The sequence below is a fragment of the Apteryx rowi genome, unplaced genomic scaffold (genome assembly GCF_003343035.1).
Source record: "Apteryx rowi isolate R43461 unplaced genomic scaffold, aptRow1 scaffold_125, whole genome shotgun sequence".
Lineage (NCBI taxonomy): Eukaryota > Metazoa > Chordata > Aves > Apterygiformes > Apterygidae > Apteryx > Apteryx rowi.
The window spans coordinates 145,328-154,620 of NW_020447475.1; the positions used below are offsets into that span (position 1 = coordinate 145,328).

The window sequence follows — 9,293 nt, forward strand, 5'->3', positions numbered from 1 at the left end:
CCAAAGTTTGCTCTCCTGAAGTCCAGGGTTGCAATCCTACTTATTGCCCTGCTGCCTCCTCGCAGGATCCTGAACTCCACCATCTCATGGTCACTGCAGCCAAGGCTGCCCCCAACCTTCACATCTTCCACCAGTCCTTCTTTGTTTGTTWSTACRAGGTCCAGCAGCACACCTCTCCTTGTTGGCTCCTCCACCATCTGTGTCAAGAAGTTATCATTAATGCTCTGCAGGAATTTGAATTCTGAATTTGAATTCTGGTGGATTAGAGATGCATGTTTTTTTTTTTACAGGTGACATACTGGTTTGTTGTTCTTTAAGTTTTGGATTTTGTTTTTTTTTAATGATTTCAACCCATTTGCCCACTCCTTGAGGTAAAAATCACTGGCATGTAGTAGTCACACCTGTTTAACAATATCTGATTTTGGTGGGGGAAGGTTAGGTCCAATTTTTCTCTTTTTTCTCCTTTTGAAGACTTTAACAGATTAATGGATGCCCAACAGTCTTTACTCCCATTTTGCAAATGGAAGCGTTGATAACTCATTCAGCATTCAGTGGCCAAGCTAGCAGTGGATCTGCTGAGTTCCCATTTAGGCTGGCCATTACAGCAGAGCCATTGATCAAGGAATAATGTTTCTGCAGCAGTGAGAGACGTTGCTATTATATAATTTATGTAAGGACAAAACAAATTAAAACTTTGAAGAAAGCTTTTGAAAAGGAGATGATGGGTGCCCATAGAGATTTTTCTTTGTTGAAGATGGAGGCACATCTTTATATTTGTAACATGTAGTGGCAGCTTTCTAGTCAATGGAATTATAAGCACACGTCCAACTTAGAAGAAATATTTGAAGTGGATTTTGAAATGGTACCAACATTTTAAGTGTGAGTATAAAATTCTCAATACTTAGCATTTTGTTGTAGTTTGGAACAATGAAAATGATTACAGAAAATGGAGATTAGAGTAGATGTTTATCCACTGTCTATATAATATCTCTGTGTTTTCACTAAATTTCTTTAAGTTTCTTTGCTTATTTTTATTATTTATAAACAGTGTAAAAATAACCTAAAATGTGAATAAGTGCAAGTATTGCAAGTAGATGTCAAGCTGATGCAATATTCAGCTTACTCTGTGCATCTGCTGGCAGTAGCCAAGGTTCATACTACAATTTTTCATCTGGGAGAGAGGGAAAAAAATAACACTTTAAACCACTGCCGGAATAGATAGCACACTAACTAAATTGCAAAGGGTGGAAATTGACAGAATTGTAAATTATCACAGTAAATACTGTCAAAACAGGGTCTTTGCAAGGTGTTGGACCAAAACCATACACTTTGACTTACACAGATGAAAGTAAGGGGAGTGTACATAATTCACCTACTACCACGTCCATGAATAAAGATAGGTTTTGGTCAAGAAGATGGCAATTTTAAAATGAGTAGCTATTCCTCAACTGTAGAATGCTTTTTAAGGAATTGCTGGGCATCAGCATGTGTTGAAATTTAATATTTTATTGCTAGTTAATGAAATGACACCAAATATAAGTATTTAGAAATACCGGCAAAGCAATACCAACACAGTCATTTTAGTGTTTTGTTTCTCTATCATTGACTATTTCTGTATCTCAGATTAGACAAAAGCTGGATAAACAGACAGTACTGGGAGCAGATACCAAACCTAGGATGGTTCCGTTGCTGAAATACAAGAATATTTGAGGGGTTTGGTGGAATTGTTAGGACTCTGATTTTGCCCAGAGAGAACCTGGTAGTGGAGCTGTGATGCTGAATATTTTGTAGCATGTTTATGGGATTACCTCAAATTAATACATACCTCCAAATGTAACTGCTAATCTACCATTTTCATAAACAATATTACAAATATTGAATGTTCAGTAAGCTAATTGAACTCAATGTGACAACACAGAAGATGCCTATTCGGCAGTTTGCAGAGGTACAAGATCTTTTTTATATAAAAAGACAGAGAGCTGAACAGATTTATGACATGTTCAGAAAAGATGCAAAGAGCTTACTTTTCCTTTTGTTGTCTTCCATAGAGGCAGCAAGGCCACATCCAGAGTGCTCTAATAAACCATGACTAGTTTTGCTGACATATAGAAAAACCCTTGTCCTGATTGTAGTATTTCTTACTAATAGTGAAATTGGAATCTATACACAAGTGCTACTTGAATTCGTCCCTGTAAATAATGGATATAGATGGTGCAGGACAAGGATTCTGGTCTCCTAGTAAGCAAGACTTCATCGGTGTGCAAGGTGGCTGCACAAGCCAAACAGATTCTACAGCTGAAGGATGATTGACAACTGCTGTAGAAAATGGTAAGCTCCAGATGTAGATCTGAAGTTAAGAAAAAGTCTTTTGTCAAAGGAAAAAAAAGGAGATGCAGCGACAACCAAGGACACTGTGAGTCAACTGAGGTTTACAGAGGATAGATTAGTTTACTTCGTGCTAACAAAGGAAATGGGAATAATAAAGGAATTTACTAATAAACCAGTGCACAAAGAAGCATTTGAGGAAGAAACTGAATACTTACCTCACCTTATTTACTAGCAATGAAGACTGATAGGGTAGAGCATCTGTGTCTTTAAAAGCAGAGGGTTTTTTGCTGTTTGGAAGATCATTCTATTTTTATATATAAAAATAGCAAACTGAATAGATTATTTGTATTGCAGGTTATTAATGAAAATGGCAAAAAAATGTGTACCAATGACAGTTTTTATTTAGCAAATGTAATGGGTAACTGGAATGTAAGAGTTAAATGTGTATTGAAACTTTCATCTTGTGAAGTCTAACTTCTGTGTAAGGATTTTAAGGATTTTTCTTACATTGCATAAGGGACACATTCTGGCATCTTTTAAAACACTAAAAAGCAATAGCAATACTAAACAACAATAACAATGCTAAAAGTATTGATGTCAGTGTAGTCAGAAGCAGAATACATGTTTGATTGCATTTGTCACTGGAGTAGGTCCAGTAAAGTACGTAGACATATTTGAGGCAGATAAGCAGAGGCACGTTTCTCATGTGCACTTAACTCGGGGATCATCTCAACTCATTATATGCCTTTGAGTTCAACTTAGAAGTTACCTAATTGTTTAAAGTTCTGTTTCTGCACATACCCCCAGCAGCTGATAATATCTGATCATCACTGCTTAGGTTGTATAAACTCTGCTTTTCTGCCCAAATCCTGTCAGGGGCCTGATGCACTAGGCTCTCTTCGGAGTGTACCCATTGTGCTCTTGCGTCCCCTTCTCAGATAACTGCTACTAACTGCAATGCTGTAGAGTCATGGTCTGGAATGGGGTTCAAAATGAGTGGCTGAAATGAATGTATTACATGCATATTAATGATAAAATCCTTCCCTGGATCTACATATGCTTTCTCATGAAATCTTACTTGAAAAATAAATTCGCATTTGTCTAAATAGGAAGAAAGTTGTGTGAGCTGAAAGTTGTCTGAGTAGCAGTGACTAGCAATGCAGTTGTTTTTATAATCATAGAGAGGTTTTAGCAGGTATTTACAGTCATGGAGAATGGGGAAGATCATGGAAATAGCCTCTTACCAGAATACACTTGCGAAGTGGGAAGACTTTCAAACAGACRAAAACAGAGAGAAATAGAACAGCAACAATCAAAACTTAATGTGAACATAAATTGGCCCTAAAATAGAGGCGGGGAAAGAAGATTTGGGAAAACACATTTTAAATCTGCTTTAGACAGAGAATTGAGATGCAGTGTGGGGGAAAAAGCCATTACAGTTTAAGGGTGCACAGTCAAATATTGCAGAGCAGGGAATATACGTGTGAGACCTTGCAGTAATTCTGCACGAAATATTGCATTCATTTTGGCATCATCATGTTACTAATGCAATAAAAGAGAAGATACCAATGTACTACTGTATGATTAAGCATTAGAATAACTTGGAAAAGCAAAGATGCAGCTCAAATCTAGAAATTGTTGGGTAAATGCAAAGGGKAGATAATTAATTAGAATGATTTGGGGTGGTTATAGTACAGAATAATGAAAGAAGGTAAGCAAGGTCTTCATTTATTTGACTGAACACCAATGGGGAGGGCAAAACCTTGTAATGCTAAGGTATGAAATATTAATTTCTCTAGGAGTTTAAAAGATGTCTCTTGGGTTACTTGGAAATTTTAGAACTAAACAGCATAAAAATACTAGAAAATGCATTGGGAAAATGCAGAAAAAAAACCCATCTTGCATTGGTAGAGCAAAGGATGGACTAAACTGACCTTTACTTTTTTTTCCACCTTTAGATTTTACAGTCATAAAACATCTTTTTATCAGATGACTATTTGTCAGATGATGAGCTCCTACGAGACCTGGACTAGACACCACCCGCAAGCATTAAACAGGTTTTCACAGCTTCTTTATGATGATTTGTTGCTGAAATTCCTCTTCAGGTAAGGTGCTTTCTTGGAATTTCTATTAAAGAGGAGGCTGAGCAGAAAAGGAAATGAAACAATACCTTGTTTCTCCCCCGCTCCCCACCCCCACATTCCCACCCTCTGTTTTGGTTCATGTCCCAGTGAAGAACTGCTCTGTGAGATTGCTGCAAAGTTGAAGTAGTAGCTGCTGTCTGATTACTGTCAGTTGACTCAGCAGAACTTATGAAGCCATTTACTAATATGAAATATGAGGCTATTTATCCACCCTCCCCCCAATTAATATTAAAAGCAGCTGTAGAACTTGCATGCCTGGCAGTGGGAGCGCTTTTCACAGGTTGCACTGAGAGAGCACGTTTGTTCCGACACAGAGATAGAGGGGTGAGCTAAGTGTATGTAAAACATGATCAGATTTTGCCTCAAATATAAAGTAGTCATTGTCATATAAATTGTTATGTAAACCACAGGCTACTTTTATAGCATTTGCATGTTACATGTATTTGTGTTCAGTGTGGGAGGTTGTAATTACTCTCTAGGAAAGGAGAACTTTTCTTTTTTAAGGTTTTGAATAGTCTGTCTGAGCAACCACATCTAAAATGCCCTCCAGCAGTCACAGAAAACAGAAGTAAGATGAAAATAGAACATAGGCTTTGCACTTTCCTCACAGAGAAGAAAATGGCTTTTTGCTTGTATTTAATTACTGTTGCCAAAGTCCCAGATTCTCATCATAATCAGCTTAGATTTTATAAAAACTAAGAGCCCCACTGTACTATTTTGAAAGTAATAAGCAGATTCAAGGTAGTTAAGCCAAATACAATTAGATTTATTTATTTTATAGCTCCTTGAAGCTGCAGAGACTACTATAATTTAAATTAGCTTTACCAAGCCAGAATGGAGACGGAATAAATTCATGCTAAGAGTATATGGCTTTTAGATTTGAGCCTTTGAACTAGACTCAAACAATTCCGTTAGTTTTCCTGATGAACCAGAAAGAAAGCACAGACAGTAGTAAATCCTTCAGTTGTGCAAACTAGCGTCACAGACAGGAGTAAGGAAAACAGGTGGAAACTTCAGCCTGCTGATACTCTGAAATACAGTTATGGAACAGACTGGGATGTACTACAGTTTTGCTGCATGTTAGTACAGTGCCTATGGAAAAAGGGTTGTAATCATGACAGAGCCCAGCGTGGTAGCATAATCTAATGCTGCACTGGCTATATTCTGGTTTGCAGTACAAGTATTTAATCTTGAAGTTGATTTGTTCCATGTGTGTAAAATTAAAGGACCCCCCTGTATTATGGTCTGGGTATTTTTTTAAAAGACCGTGCGCTGATCCATGGTAAAGGAAAGTCTCTGTTGATCAGCCCTATACTGGTATGCCATAAAAATGTCTATTTATATAGGTGGAGATTTGCAGAACTGATGGGTGTCTTTGTCCCAGGGAATAGGGTAAGTAAACAGGAGGAGATAATGACAGGAGTGAAGAGAGAGCCCAGAGCTGCTATCCACAGGGCTGAAGCCATTGCATGGGTGCAGTGAACAAAGGCTTTGCTTTCCCTTTGTTTCACTTATTTTTGTTTGTCAGGTTTTTAGATTAATATGTAAAAACCTGTCACCTTTCGGTGCATGCAGATCTCCATTTCTTGATCCAAGACTATTTTTATTTGAAGTTTGGGTTCAATATAGCAAGGCAGTAACTATCTGCACTGTTCAGACCAGAATGTAGTACAACTGCCCAAGAGAATAGTGATGCATCACCTCTAGGGTTTTTGTTGGGGTCTTATATGTTAACAGCATAAGCCTTCCCACTCCATTTCTAGCACAATTTACACCAGTTCTCTCTCCTAAGAGGAGAGAAAATAGAGGCGACAAAGATGTTCCCAAAGGAGTGACTAATCTTTAGCCATCAGGAATGTTCAAGGATAGCCACTTTTATTAATCATTAAATAGCTGTTTTTAAAACAAGAAAAAAAATATAAATGCAAAGCAGATAATTCCATTTTCCAAGTGTTTTGCAATGCACATCATTACCTGCTCAGTTTTTCATAGTCATTACCAGGTAGAAATTAGGTCTAGCAACGTATTGTCAGTAAGATGCTGTCAGCAGTACACACTTCAATTTTAAATTTAAAATGGAGTCTGTTGTCTGCCTATATCAGCTATTAACTTTACTGTCATTGTCACAAAGTCATCAATCTCAGTCTGTCCCAAACGCATTTTCTATATAGAGTCAGACCATCTTCCTTAGTTCCTCTCATGCAAATTTTAAATCATGTTGTAAACCTTGTACTGCACCAAAGGTTTAAGGCTGTAAGACTTGGCAGACTTTTTTTTTTTTTTTTAACATACATTCAATATCTACTACTGGATGATAGACTGCAGCTACTCTCTGGACAGGAACATGCCAGAAATAGGAAAACAGAAAAGAAACCCTGCAAGCTCATATAAAGTGGGTGAAAGTCTGGTTCCACTGAAGCTGATAGCAAACTTGGTAGAACTTAGTATTAATTTCCAAGTAATTGCTATAAAGATTGTTTCAGAGAAAAAAAGAAAGTGCACAAAGTGGTCTTTGCAAGCTGGATCTTGTATATTTTAGATATGACCTCTGCTTATGTAGCATCACAGCATCTGAGAGCATCAGAGATGCTCCAGTTATCTGAGTTCTATTTTAATGTGGTGGAGCTTGCTACCAGAACATTTTAAGCAGAGAGTATTCAGTTCTGGATTTTGCCTCTTACAGGTCTAACTTTCCAGAAGGGCACAGCTTAGAGAGCATATATGTGGTTTATAAAGATATGTGATATGAGGAGTTCCTTGAATACAGAGGATGTTCTGATCTTCAGCTTACTCTATAAATATGAAATCCTTCAAGCAAAAGTCTTTTTTAATAGCTGCAGAGAAGTGTCTGTCTCTTTGTTCCATGCCAGAAAGTTGCTTCATTGATTTACATTGCACTGGAAAAAATGTAAAGGGACCGATTTGTTAAATATTTTAACTGTGATGTGTTGCATCTGTACATTACATAGAAAGTAATAAAATATGGCTAATTCTGTTCATTTGCATGTGCAATTACTTACTTTGCAAATGCTGTTGCCATTGTTCATTTCTGCATTTGGTTAATATAACTGAATGTCAAGCCACTCAAAACGTTAGGAACTTGGAATCTAAGTTCTCAAAGAGCTGTATTGCCACCTTGAGTGCTGTATCTAAAAACTAAGGTGACACTAATATTTGTTACAAATCCCATGTTCAAATTCCATATCACCCTATAAATGTCTGTATTACTGTAATGAAGTGCCCAGGTTTTGGTTACAGGCAATCACAGACTTACTAAGGCTTAGTGTTACTGAGCTGCTGTGATTGCATCTAAGTGCTAGCTAGACTCCCATACTGATCATTTCTTCACCTGTCGCTCTTGGGACCTTGAACTAGTAGTCATTTTCTATGTCTGGCACAAGAAACAACACAAGGAGATGTAACACCCACGCCATTAGTGGTTAAAGCACTTCCATGAAAGACCTGAACTCAGGTCTTTCACCTTTGATAGCAACATCAGGCTCAGCTTGAGGCAGGAGGGCTGCAGCAGCATAAGACGTGCCTGAAAGGAGCCTACTTTGTGTCCAGAAGGTGCTCTCTCATATGCAAGCCTTTTTTGCATCCATAGAAGCTACACTGAAGAGAGAAGCAAACATAAAAACTGAAAAATGACACGGAGAATGTGCATAATTTATACTTGTTGGAAGATGCAAGTTCTGAGTGCAAATCAAATAGTTGCATCCAGAAGAGGGAAAAGACAAAACAGTACATAATGAGAACCAAGCAAGTAGCCCCTCGGCAACAGCAACAAAGGCCAAAGTATAAAGAGAGAGGTGGTACTGTGTAAAGAGGCCCACTGAAGCAAGGTGCACTGAGTATTTGTGCCTTCAAATTATGTCCCCAGCTACAATGAACTGCTTCACTAGCAAGGGAATAGTTCGTGTGGTTTGGCCCTCAAGTCTATGTTATAGCTCAAATGGTAGAGGGGCCTTTTCATACAGTTTTTAGAGCATCCATTAACATTGTATTTTATCCTGTAACACTGCTTCTATGGCGGGGCTGAATTTCCAGTTACCAGGCTGAAGCCTGAGATATAGTTGCAATACCTTCTTACCAAACCTTTGCAAAATTGCCAGAAAACACTCCATTAGCAAAAATATACAACACACCCCTCTTTTTTTATGGTCTCTCTTCACACACTTGTACATGGTGCCTAAGAAACATAGTCCTATAACTCTTCTTCCTCCCACAAATATCTATATATCACCAGCTGCACACATACAATCACAAACCTAAGCTCCCATTACTCACATTTTGTATGGCTGGAAAACCATTTCTGATGGCAGCAAGCATTCTTGGTTGACACTAGATCTGCAAAGTTTCTTGCTTGACAGGATTTCAATAGCCCACCAAGATCCTCAGCCCCTCCTTGGAAGGATGTGTCTGCAGTGGCACTTGTCTTCTAGAACTTCTCTAAACATGGGAAGAACACAGACAGGACCAATTATGAGAAGAGGCTTTATGGCAGGAGGACATAAGTGTCCTGGGCTTAGCTTCAGCCAGTCAATAAGAAACTATCATAATTAGTTAAGGATTGTTCTCAGAAGGAGAACAGGAGGAATTCTCAGGAAGCCCTGATCTTCACTCTGGATCTTTTGTACCTGGGAAGAGGCTCTGATTTGAAAAATCTAATGTCATTCCATCTGTAAAATAAGAAGTATAATAGCACATAACTGCAAGACTCTTAATTTTAGTGGTTGTTGATCACTTGAAGTATGGCTGGCACTATGCAAGGCATAAAGAATGCTGCTGTCTCCAGGGGCTTTTAAACAATGAATTGTA

General features: G+C 38.0%; 1 long non-coding RNA gene across 1 annotated transcript; it reads left to right on the forward strand.

Annotated features, from left to right (window-relative positions):
* Window positions 1-2,056: 2,056 nt before the first annotated feature.
* LOC112960970 lies at window positions 2,057-7,471 on the forward strand. Its single transcript, XR_003251903.1, has 3 exons — window positions 2,057-2,328; window positions 4,287-4,433; window positions 7,156-7,471. It is a non-coding gene; the product is annotated as an uncharacterized LOC112960970 (long non-coding RNA).
* The last annotated feature ends 1,822 nt before the right edge of the window (window positions 7,472-9,293 follow it).